Source organism: Apodemus sylvaticus, chromosome 13 (assembly GCF_947179515.1).
Source record: "Apodemus sylvaticus chromosome 13, mApoSyl1.1, whole genome shotgun sequence".
In the NCBI taxonomy this organism is placed as follows: Eukaryota; Metazoa; Chordata; class Mammalia; order Rodentia; family Muridae; genus Apodemus; species Apodemus sylvaticus.
Window position 1 is genome coordinate 3,907,174 of NC_067484.1, and position 13,554 is coordinate 3,920,727.

A 13,554-nucleotide genomic window follows, 5' to 3' on the forward strand; every position below is an offset into this window, starting at 1 on the left:
CTGGTGGGTCCAGCTCTCCTATGCTCATACCCTTGTGTCGGCTCGCCTGTGCACTCTGCCTCGAAAGTAAGCTCTGCTGTGCTGCTCAGGCCAGTTGCTTTGTTTTTTGTTTGTTTGTTTGTTTGTTTGTTTGCTGTTTATGTTGGTCTCTTTGTTTTCCATTTCTTTTCTTTCTTTCTTTCTTTCCTTCTTTCTTTCATTCATTCATTCTTTCTTTCTTCTCTCTCTCTCTCTCTCTCTCTCTCTCTCTCATTCTTTCTACTTTTATTAAATTTACATCTGGATTATTGCTGCATTCCTCACTGTCCCACCTCCAAGCCATGACCTATGACACCCACCTCCCCCTTTTACCATCCCCCTGCCACTTCTCCACAGAGAGAGTGGAGTTCTATCCTGGGAATTTCCCTACCCTGGCACATCAAGTCTCGACAGGACTAGGAACGTCCTCTGCCACTGAACCCAAACAAGACTGACTAGTTAGGGGAACCAGATATACAGACAGCCCACAGCTTTAAAAACAACCCCTGCTCCAGTTGTTGGGGAACCTACATTAAGACTGATCTGTACATCGGCTACATATTTGTGGGGGTCCTAGTTCCAGGCTATGTATGGTCTTTCATTGGTGGTCCAGACTCAGAGCCACCAAGGATCCAAGTTAGTTAACTAGCTGTTGTTACAGTAGAGTCGCTATTACCTTAATCAATCCTTAGACCAATTCTTCCATAAGACTCCCTGAGTTCAAATGTTTAGTTCTGGGTCTCTACATCTGTTTCAGTAAACTACTGGGTGGAGCCTCTCAGAGAAGAGTTATGTTATACTCCTGTCTAAGCACAGCAGAGTTTCATTAATATAGTGTGCTAGTGGGGAGGGGGCCAATATCCAAAATGTATAAAGAGCTCAAGAATGTAGGAACTAATAATCCAAATAACCCAATTAAAAAAACAGGCTACAGAGCTAAACAGAGAATTCTCAACAGAGGAATCTCAAATGCCAAGAAGAGGCATTTGATGACTCTTAGTCATCAGTTGCTTGTTTTGAAGATCAGCTAGCTTTTCTTGGAGTTTAAATTGCCTGTTGTTTTGACACAGCTAAAGTTTGGGGTTTTCCTTGATGCCACTGAGAGGACACAGAAGAGAAGAAAAAAACTGAAGAAATAAATTTATAGATCTTCTACAAGTGTTCAACCCTTCAGATACTAAGACAGAGATGCTTTCCTCAGGTTATAGATGGGCATGCTTTGGTTAGCACCAAGGCTTCTCTTTAACCTCAGATCAAAATTTGAGAGAAATAAATTCAAAAACAAAGACAATAGGGAACAACAACTAAGCCAAGCAAACCAAACCTTGGGAAATTCTCTGTGCCTTCTTAAAATTACAATGTCTTTCCTAAGTCAAACAACTTCATAATTCTTCAGTAGATAAATTTTATATTTAGTTCAAAATGTTATTCAGATTAGTATTAGCATGAGCAAGATAAAGTAAACTTGTTTTACTAAGCACAAGAAAATCCTATATTTATATAGAAAAGTACATATAAACCCAGAAGACAAAATAAGCAAATCTTATGGAAATTCTTTAACTGAATAAAGAGAAAACATTATCCATTTCCTTATTTGGAGCTAGTGTGATTTGGACAGAAAATTAGAAAATGGCACTAGGAAAAGATTTGACTTCTACCCAATTTATGAACTGTGGTGTTTTTTATGAACATGTAACTCATAAGATTGCATATTTTAGTCATTAAACTGAAGAACTACTTTTTGACTGGAAAACATTATTAATAAATTGTCATGAATAAGAACACAGCACAAGTCATAAAAGTAATATAGTACTTTAATTAATTGAAGTATGAATTTGAAAGATTTCAATGCCAATACATTAAATATTCTTTTTCATTGTAATTCCTTGTACTGTCTTATTTTATGTGTCAACTTGACACAAGCTGGAGTTATAACAGAGAAAGGAGTTTCAGTTGAGAAAATGCCTCCATGAGATCCAGCTATAAGACATTTTCTCAATTAGTGATCAAGGGGTGAGGGCCTAGCCCCTTGTGGGTGGTGCCATCCCTGGGCTGGTGGTCTTGGGTTCTATATGAAAACAAGCTGAACAAGCAAGCCAGTAAGAAACATCCCTCCATGACCTCTGCATCAGCTCCTGCTTCCTGACATGCTTGAGTTCCAGTCCTGACCTCCTTTGTTGATAAATAGCAATTTTTAAGTCTAAGCTGAATAAACCCTCTCCCCCCAACTTGCTTCTTGGTCATGATGTTTAGTCCAGGAATAGAAACCCTGACTAAGACACTCCTCCAAAACCCACAGATCATAATTTCTATTTCAAGAGTGTTAAGGCAATATTCATGATTTCATTGTTTCTCTTCTGCTCTCCCAATTTTCTGGCTCTTGCAGCCTCTGCTTTCTAATCCATACATTTTCCTGAGCCTTGGCAATAGAGTACAGGGATAATACAGATGCCCCTTTATAGCTGAGCACTAACTGATACATGCTAGACCTTTTGGTCCTGGACTCACTGGTTTTATATGAGGTTGACACAAGCAAGACTAATCAGAGAGAAAGGAGCATCAGTTGAGGAAATGCCTCCATGAGATCCAGCTGTAAGGCTGTTTCTCAAGTAGTGAACAGTGAGGAAGGACTCAGCCGATTGTGTGTGGTGTCATACCTGGACTGGAGGTCCTGGTTTCTATAAGACAGCAGGCTGAACAAGACATGGGAAGAAAGCCTGTAAGTAGCACTCTCCATGGCCTCTGCATCAGTTCCTGACTCCAGCTTCCTCCTATGCTTGAGTTCCTAAGTTCCTTTGGTGATAAACAGTGATGAGAAAAGGCTAAGAAGCACCGTTTCTTCTCAATTTGCTTTTTGGTCATGGTATGTCATCGCAGCAATGGTAACTCTAAGGCAGATCAGTTGTGAATTTCTCTATGAGCCACTATCCAGTGCACAAAGACACTTCTCTGATGAGGTCAGAGAGCTGCAGTAGACCATGGAAAGAGAGGTAATCACATAGAGAAGAGTGTGATATCATAGCACTTATTGGAATGATAGTAAACTCATTGCTGGGGATGTGAGGCCCTCCAGCATGGGTTCTTGACTAGGTTTACATTACCAGGGATGTATTTCCTCCTGTGGAGTGTGGAGTTAGATACACTCAGAAAGCTGTGCTTACTCCATGTATTCATGACACTGTCACACCCATGCCTACAGCCTGTCATACATGTCTTTCTTACAGTTTATGATGTTCACAGCTGAGAGAGACTATTGATGACCTTCACCCCAGCAGTCTATGCAACACGATCTTGACCTAGGGAAGCTAGCAAATGGGGAGGAAGTGTGTGTTTGTGTTTGTGTGTGTGTGTGTGTGTGTGTGTATGTGTGTGTGTGTGTGTGTTTGTTCATTTGGTTGTGTATGTGTTTATGCAAATGTATGAATTACTTATTGAATCCATTTTGATTTAATAATATATACATTTGTCCAGGGCTGGCCACTTGACATTGGACATTCCATGTGGGAATCTCTCCATGGAAGCCACCAACTTCCCATTTTAGCAGCCACTGATCACCTGTAGCTCTTTAGCTAGAGGTGGAAACATGTAGAATTTCTTTTGCCCATATGGACATGTCAAATGTCATGAGGTACTTGTTCAGAAAATTATATCATTGGAAGTTCATTGTTACATTTTCTCTATCTTGTCTAAAAGTCACTATCTAGCAGATGCTTTCCTGGACCTTGGCTCATACAATATTTCTTCCCCATCCTCTATGGTTTTCACTGTGCCTTAAATTTATGAGTTCTGTTGTAGAGATAATAGTGGTTAGGCGTGGAAGTCCACATTTCTTTATTCTCTCATTTTCACCAGTAGTCTTTCTATCCATTTGATCTGTTCTAAAACCAGTAGTTTTCATCTATTACAAAGTGAAGGTTTTCTTTTGTGCACCTGTGCATATAAGGACAAGTATATACAAACACAATTGTTATTGGCTTAGGAAATGAAAGTATTACAAAATAGGTTTCTTCACCAATAATCCAACTCAAGCCTATTCAAGGATATGAAGTCAGGTTTATTGAGAAACAGCTCTGATCTCTAGGGTAGAGGTCATTGGAGACATATACCCAGGCTAAAGTAAGGGAGGGTCTTGTACAAGGGGTGATGATTTGTGAACGAGGAGCTGGGATCATGCCTATATGTGGTAAAAATGTTAAGCCCTTGGGCAGGCACTCAAGGGTGGGTTTTGAAAAATTCAGAGACAGGGAAAGATGAGGTTGGTAGAAGACAGGCTTTCCTATCTTGTGCAGGAGAATAGCAGGGTCCCAACTGAAGTGTATATTCTTTTGTGTTTATGACCTCCCCAGCTATGGGTAGTTTGTTAGGTGAACAAAACACAATGGGAATTTTCTTCTCTCAAGAGGATCTTAGAGAAGATCAAATACAATTAAACAGTTCCTAATTATCCCCAATATAAAAGTGCTATTATTATTGTAATTGTGGACATATTGTTAGTATTTCCATTGTGATTCATAGGTGTTCCAGCTAGGTGTGTATACAGATGATTACTCTACTTCCTAGGCAGGCTGCATAGCAATGTTTTCAAACATCTTTAAGGTTAGTTATCCATCATTCACACTCCTGTTCCTACAGGCCCATCTCTCTCCCCACCAAAGCCTCACTCCCTAATTCTTTCTCACTCACATTGCCTTCGGTTTACTACCTACCATACTTGCTTAAGATCTTCCTGCCCCCTCCAGTGACCCCTTTTCTAGCTCACTGAATTCTACAGGAGTTCCAAGTTAAACACAAAACCTTTAGTATTATTCACTAAGATGGTTTCATTGATAGTTCTCTTCATTTCACTGTTGTTTTCAGGAACGTAGAGTAGATTCAGACAGAGGGCCAATTGACAGTCACTGCACACAAATTCTATGTGCTTTTGTCTCAAGTTGTGATCTTTCCCTTCTCTTCTGCATGATCACCTCACTTTCAATTCTGTCTAATCAGTATGAATATAAGTTCACCAATAATCATTTTTCTTGCTCTACTTCACAGCCACACCACCAGTGTTGGATAAATCGATGTGTGGATAACTCTGGGGGCATAAATGTGATGGGAAGTTAGAAGTTAAATAGTAATTTAATTTTCATTGCACAGCCCATAGCTATTTTGGATCTTACATTGTGTTCCCCTGTAATGTACTATATGTTTCAAATAGCTGGAAGTACTTTTAAAGTGTTTACTCTCAAACAGTAATGATGTTTAAGTTCAACATCTTTAACTTAACTTGAAGACTATTCAGTACATATGCATTAAAATATCATTTAAAGTCCCATAAGTGGATGCAATTTTGTGACCTAATAAATATATTCAAATACTGAATTTCAACTAAAATATTTGAATTTGAACCAGTAAATATTTAGAAACCATTAAAAATCTAGGAAATAAAGGAAAAGAGAAAAATATCCAGATTAATTGAATAAGTGTGATTATGTGAGTATGGAAAAATTCAACAAAGGATAAAGCAATACTGAATAACTTTAAAAGTAGTAGCTCTCTAAAGTTGAAATGATATGAGGGTCATCTTGTAAATAAGAATGTTTTCTGCAGCCTCCCCCTCTCACTTCCTCTTCCTCTCTTCATCCTTTCTGCATTCTCCTCCCCCTCCCTTTCCCTTCCTACTCTCTTTGTAAATAAAAGTATATGCAAGTGAAGAGAAAGAATTTCTTCTTCCTGGAATTTGGAGTTCTAATGAACTTACTAAATAGCTGTTGCCAAAACAGGGAGGAGAGTGGGTGGGTGGGGGATCACCATCATAGAAGCAGGGGGAGGGAGGATGGAATAGGGGTTTTCCGGAGGGAAAACCAGGAAAGGGGATAACATTTGAAATCTAAATATATAAAATATTCAATTAAAAAAATGAGTGTTGCCAAGGAGCATCCTTGGCTTGGAGAGTGTTTCTAGGAGCAGCAAAACAAATGACTAGAAGTGAAACTGTGCTCCAAGCTGATGATCTATATTCTGCTTGAGACAGCTTTCCACATTGCTTTCTCTATGTTCAGCTCTCTGGAAATCTCCAGATATCTGGATAGCTTATAAATCATAAGTTCAGTCTTTTATTTTTATTTTACGTAACAATCCAGTTATTGACTCCACATTTCCTTTTGATTATCCTATGACTCAGCATCCCTTAACCCCCGCCCCTTAGTTCTTGGGAGATAGCAAGCACACATTTTCTTTTGTCTTTTTTAAGTTGTGAAATTTTTTAATCTAATTTACCTTCTCTCAGACTTTTAATGTGATATTTTATGAATTTAAACACTACCATATGTTTAAAATGTTCCACATTTTAGGATTAGTGGCAATGAGATGGGAAATACTTGACTTTTATGGGAACGACAGACCTGCCTTGCTGCATACCTAATCCTTAATGCATTTGTCTGCTTGCTACTCAGTCACTAAATTTTATTAACATGTAAACTATTATGCCCCCAAATAAAGACCAAATGTAAAATTGCCAGTTGAAAAAAAATGTATTCATGTAAACTTCTGCTTCCTTTGATACTTTTTTTTTTTTTTTTTTTTTTGGTTTTTTCGAGACAGGGTTTCTCTGTAGACCAGGCTGGCCTCGAACTCAGAAATCCTCCTGTTTCTGCCTCCCACACACTGGGATTAAAGGCCTGTTCCACCACAGCCCCCCTTTGATACTCTTATCTTAGCTATCATTACTCCTATTCTTACTATAAACATACTGCAATGATTATTTACAGTTTTCAGTATAGTTGGATTAATAAGGTATGGGAGATTAATGAAGTATACTTCAGAACTGTCTGCTCTTCAGAACTTCCCTATGATTAAATGTCACAAGGAAGAAAAATATTAATGCAAACATTATTAAATCATATTTTTGTTCCTACAGGATATATATGTTGAGTATTTTTATCTTCATCTTGATCTGTGGTAGCTTCTCATCACATATTTCTCTATGGTCAACACTCACAAGCAGTTATTAAATTAATACACTTTCCAACATAAGTAATGCTTTCTGTTGTTATGTTATTTGTATTCTCAAGAAAAATTGACAAATGACAAGTAAACTGTGCTTCATAGTAAAGAATACCTATACATATTCAAGACACAGAATGAATATTATTGCTTTAAGCTTTCTGATATATACTGAGATGCATATGGAATACTGAACAAATACTTCATGCTGGTTTCTCTTATATATTTTTTCAAAAGTTGGAAGTCTAGTCTCTTTTCCTGCTTCCTACTTATCCAGATGCAGAAGTCTCAGCTACCTCACCAGCATCCTTGTCTGCCTTTCTGCTGGCATGCTTCCCATGGAGATAATGGACTAAAGCTATGGACTATAAGCCAGCCCCAGTTAAATACTTTCTTTTGAGAAAGAAAGAAAGAGAGAGAGAGAGAGAGAGAGAGAGAGAGAGAGAGAGAGAGAGAGAGAGAGAGAAAGGAAGGAAGGAAGGAAGGAAGGAAGGAAGGAAGGAAGGAAGGAAGGAAGGAAAGAAGGAAGGAAAGAAGGAAGGAAGGAAGAAGGCATACATGGGGAAAGAGAAAAGTCAAGAAAAGAAAAGAAAAACAAAAAGAAAAGAAAAGAAGAGGAAAGGCAAGGAGAGGAGAGGAGAGGAGGGGAGGGGAGGGGAGGGGAGGGAAAGGTAAAGGTAAGGAAGGGAAGGGAAGGGAAGGGAAGGGAAAGGAAAGGAAGGGAAGGGAAAGGAAGGGAAAGGAAAGGAAATTGTTAATTGGTGGCACGGATGTCCATTACATAGAAATAGTTCAATGCATTTTATACTGTCTCAGTTATTATTACTGATGTTTGAGTATGCCAGAAAGCCTACTAGATTTGGCTACCTTTTCTAAGGTTAAAAAAAAAGAAACAAAACAAAACAAAACTTTATTTTAGTTTCTGGAAGAGCAGTAAAGAATTCTGCCTACTAATTTTTAATGATTATGTTTACTGACATTTTAGAAAACATGAAAGTCTTCTGTAAATATTTCCTATGTTATTTGAAATGTATTAAATCTTTATCCTTTCTGTTTGCTGAGAGTGGGTAGATCCATGACATATGTATCACAGGTCCAAACTTCCTCATAATGACTTTAGTGTAATTTTTTTCTCTACACACAATTATGAAGTAACATTTCTCTAGAAAATAGTAAAACTTTCTCATTTGAATTATATCCTAAGATTTTGGAATTCTAAGAGTCAGGGAATAGGTGTGTATATTATACTCTAACCACACATTTTGCACTATTTGCTGTGGGAAAAATAATCAAAGCATATAATCAGTAGGCTCATGGAAATTAAATAAGAAGCAATAATCTTTGCGGGGGAAATACTTGGGCTCTGTCTTGGCATTGATCCTTCACTCTATGAACACTGTATAAACTAGTCAATTAGAGACATGGGTGAAATATTTCTGGATTAACATTTTCTGGTTTATAAATAGATATTTTTAAAAAGCAAGTGTTTTAAAATTATATATATATATATATATATATCAGAAGTTTGATTATTAATCTTAACTACTGAAGATTAAAATTGCTTCATTAAATACCATTTATTTAAATTGGGCATTTATATAAAAATTATTAAAATTTAGAAATTGTAATTACAACTTTTCTTCCAAACCCTTTATTATGCTTCCTCACTTCCTTTCAAATGGATGGATTTTTGTTTTATTATTACATATTATTTCATAAGTATAAAATATAAGCTATTGAGCATATTTAGTGTGGCTTATGTGGATATAACTTTAGGACTGACTACTTTATTTTAGATAACCATTTAGAAGGTTTGTCCCTGAAAGTTATTAATTCTCTATCACTTAGCAGTCATTACTTGTATATAGTACTTGGTCTAGAAATTGATTCTGTAAGATTTTTCCCTTTTCATGTTAGCAAGTTTATTGATATTGTCATTATTCAGACCATGTTTCAACAGTGTAGTATCAAGGTATAAGGAGTATAGTTTCTCTGGTATTTTTAGGAGGCAGAATATCATAGCAAAATTTCTCAAATTTGATTCTTGCAATCTTTTTTAATATATTTTATACAATGTATCAATATATTCTGATTAGTTATCTCTCCTTCTCCTTCTTCATCTCACAGAATTTTCCTGACTTCACACACCTGTGAAGTTTCATCTCTCTCTCTCTCTCTTTCTCCCCCCACCCTCTCTCTCTCTCCTCTCTCTCTCTCTCTCTCTCTCTCTCTCTCTCTCTCTCTCTCTCTCTCTCTCTCTCTCTCTCTCTCTCTCTCTCTCTCCCCCTAAGTAACAAATACAACAAACAGGCAGACAAACAAAAAACAAACAAACATACTGTCTTAGTCAGGGTTTCTATTCCTGCACAAACATCATGACCAAGAAGCAAGTTGAGGAGGAAAGGGTTTATTGAGCTTAAACTTCCACACAGCTCTTCATCACCAAAGGAAGTCAGAACTGGAACTCAAGCAGTTCAGGAAGCAGGAGCTGATGCAGAAGCCATGGGGGGGGGTGGGGGGATGTTATTTACTGGCTTGCTTTCCCTGACTTGCTCAGCCTGCTCTCTTATAGAACCCAAGAATGCCAACCCAGAGATGGTACCACCCACATGGGGCGCTACACTCTTGATCACTAATTGAGAAAATGCCCCACAACTGGATGTCAGGGAAGCACTTGCCCAACTGAAACTCCTTTTTCTGTGATAACTCCAGCCTGTGTCAAGTTGACACACAAAGCCAGGCAGTGCACATAGCAAGAGAAAAGGAAAACAAAACAAAACAAAACAAAACAAGAAACATACATACAACACTTATAAAAACACAAAATAAGAAAGCAAATTGTACAAAGTAAAGGCTGTTAAGACTAAATAGTGAAAAAATAAATTAAAATAAGCAAGAATCAATAAGACAAGAAGTTTACAAAAAAGTACAATATGCTACTTTTTTTGTATTGACCCACTATTGCCTGTTACCTACTCTACCTATGATTAATATTCAAAATGAGACTCCGTTAGAAAAAAACTAATGTTTTCTTTGCAGGTAGGTGACTATTGAGGACAGATACTTGTTTAGCAGTGTGATCCTTAGTCTACTTCTGTCTGTCAGCACTGAGACCCTCACTGCTTGAAGCTGTGGAAGCTTTGATTCTGCTGCCACAGTCTGTGAGATTTTATATGTATAGCAGTTCTGTTGTGTCTAGAAAGCAGTATTTTTACTCTTACAATCTTTCTGCTTCCTATTTGTCACATCTCTCTGAGTCTTGAGAGGAGGAATTTGATGAAGGTATCTTATTTAGGATTGACTGTTTGCAAGTCTGTCACTCTGCACATTGTTTAGTCATAGATTTCCATGTTAATTCATCATTCAGTACAAGAGGAATCTTTTCTGATGATAGCTAACTGAAGTACAGATTTGGGGGCATAACAAAATGTTACTAGGAATTATTTTATTGGTACAAGCCCTTAGCAGAATAGGAGCATTTGGTTCCATAAGACAATGACCTTTATTTCTAGTCACAGGTTCTTGGCCAACTAAGCAGCAGTTGGACAGCTATTGAAAGATGTGTTCAATCCCATTTAGTGAACTTTATATAAAATAACAGAGCAGTTGGTTACACCCATATTCATGCCTCTATTTCATTATTGTACATTAAAGATAGGTCACCATTCTAGATGAGAGAATTTGTAGCTGGGTTAATGGTAATCTTTTGTCTCTAGTAGCATGGCAGAGTACTTTCTAGTACAATCTTCTACTCAGTCATGGAGAAGATTCTACTTAGGAACTAACTCTACATTTTCATGTTAAGTTATATAAATTATGTGTCTGTATGAGTGTGTGTGTTTGTGTGTGTGTGTGTGTGTATGTGTGTGTGTGTGTGTGTATGTTTGTGTTGTTTTCAGCTATTAGGTTTCACCATAAGTTTGTGGAGAGCAACCGATTACCATGACAAAAGCATGGGGTATTTTGGGGTTTCCGTGGTGCCCTGTACAGAGAATCTCGTATGTACTGTGCAAGCATTACCTGTCAATAAAAAGCTGATGGCTTATTAGCTGAGGCATGAAATAGAAGGGGAGACATCTGGCAGAGAAAGAGAATTCTGGGAGTGAGTCAAATGCAAGATTTTGCCTTGGACTCAAAGGAGGAAACAAATGAACCTGAAGAGACATAAGTAGCCATGTAGCAGACATAGAATAGAATAAGCAGTTTTTATAAGTTATGAGCTAGTCAGAAATCAACCAAAGATTATGGACTAGGCATTTAGTCATAATTAAGTCTCCATGTTATTATTCTGGCAACAAAGAGGCTGTGTAGAAAAGCTCATGCACATTGTCCCTCTGGCCTATGATTTAACTAGATGCAACTTTTCCCTGGCACTGGAGGTTTTATTTGGTGGCAAAAAATTTCTATGGGGATACTGTGACCCTATTATTGAGTGACTCCATTTAGCTTTCTTTCGCATATGTGTATTTTAGGAAGCTCCTACTGTAGTAGGTTGGCATAGGATTCCCCCCAAGTGGCACTTAGTTGTCCTCCCCCATTTTTCCTCCCTCACCCAATTCCTCCATTTAACCTTTCCACAAACTTAAAGAACACATAGGAAGCATGAGCCCTTTCAACAACAAGCTGCAGTGTATACGTGACTGACTGTATAATTAATGTACGATAAAACTGACCTACCATGCATTTACTTTTTCTTTAAACAGTGTTACTGGCATTAGTATTCTACACCTTAAAGCCTCTACCTCTGCTGCGATGTCTCATGGGCATCATTTAAAACAACACAACCAAAATTTGCAAATCTCCTTCTGTTTATCCCTATAACAGCTAAAGTATCCCACATCTGTTCTCTTTCTTTGCTTCATTAATAAAGATGTGCAAAATAGAAATTATCTTCTCTCCCTCAGTAGCAAAGAAAAGCAAGAGGCTTGGGTGAACTAAACAATGTGGACAAAATGAAATATTTTCCATCAACTCTGTGACCAAATGATTAAAACCATTATAACCACATGTATTTTAGTGGTACATCATTTAATTACAGATGAAAGAGTTCTTTTTTCCTCAATTTTTCAATAAAAGAGAATATTTCCCTTATGTCAGATTCAAAGCTCTTCTATACCTGTTTTTTACAGGAGTCAAAAATTGTCATAATTGATTATGCCATTCAGTTTTAAACAGTAATCATTTGTCACCAAAAAAAAAAAAAATCACTCACATAGCTTCTACATAAATGATCTCATGTTATCTCAAATGCTATAGAGTATGGTGCAAACAAAATAATGATGTAAATACCAATGAAGAATGGCTTTAGTTAATGACAACTTAAATAGTATAGAGTAAGCATATTCTATGTTTCAGGTATTGTATCAATGAATAAGGAGAAAACCAATAAAAAATAAGCTCTTTGGAATTTAATTATTTTGAACTCATTTGAGTTAAAATATTTTGAACAATAAAATTATTTCTTCATAACTTAGAACCTGTTAAGCAATTATCTGCACTTGAAAGGTTGATTTTATCTCTGTATAAAGCCCAGCAGAGAAGACCCTAAAACTAAAAACTTTAATGATAATTTTCCCTGAGATGCATTCCTAGAAGGTACATTTGGTTCTAGAAGTCTGCCAATTTCTAAGACATTACATTTTCATACATATAGTTCCAGTAAGGATGCAATTTGGTTCAATTTTCCTTGAGGAACATTTGACAACATCTATGCTATCTCTACCACCTCTTGCAATAATCTATCATTCTTTATGTATGTCAGTTTTGCGATTCAGGTGCTGGGATCTAGGTCAACCTCAGTTTGACAAAAAGTCATTTTAAAATTTTTTGTCAAACCAATAAATGCATATAGATAGATGGTCAGTGAAACAGACTTTTGTTTCATTTCATGACTATTCATTGCAAGCTTATATCACAATTGCACCGATTGTGCCAACGGTATGAAATTAGTAGGGACTCTGTCAAGACAAAGATTAGATTAGGCATTTTGTGTTCTCAATTTCTGAACAAATGGTCATCAAAATCCACCTTCTGTTAATAGAATAACAGCCAAAGAAATAGGACAAACAGAACACAGAATCCACTGTCACTATTATTGAAAGGTATTTTATTAATCCCCTAAGAGAGGTGATTTGTTCTATTTTTAATACAGGAAATCAATGTTTTGAAATAGCTATCTTCCAATATATGCAGTCAAAATCCTTACTATATAAAATTGCAAATCCCTGTAATGATAAGGAGAGCAAGAATAGTGGTGAACACATTACGAGTTATCCTTAAAATTCATACACCCAGATTACTGAAATCTAAAATAAAAATTTAAGGATGGGCTGGGGGATAGCTCACTTAATAAAGTGCTTTCAGTGCAAGTATAGAAACCCAAGTCTAATTTTCAAGCCCCCCTGTAAAAAGCTGAGCACATTAGTGCACATCTCTAATGTGATTAGCAAAGTCTCAAAAAATAACAACAAAAGCAAACAAAAACAAAAAAACCAAGCAACAACAAAAGTATACCCAGAATATTTGTTTTTGTTTGTATTTTAGCTGAAA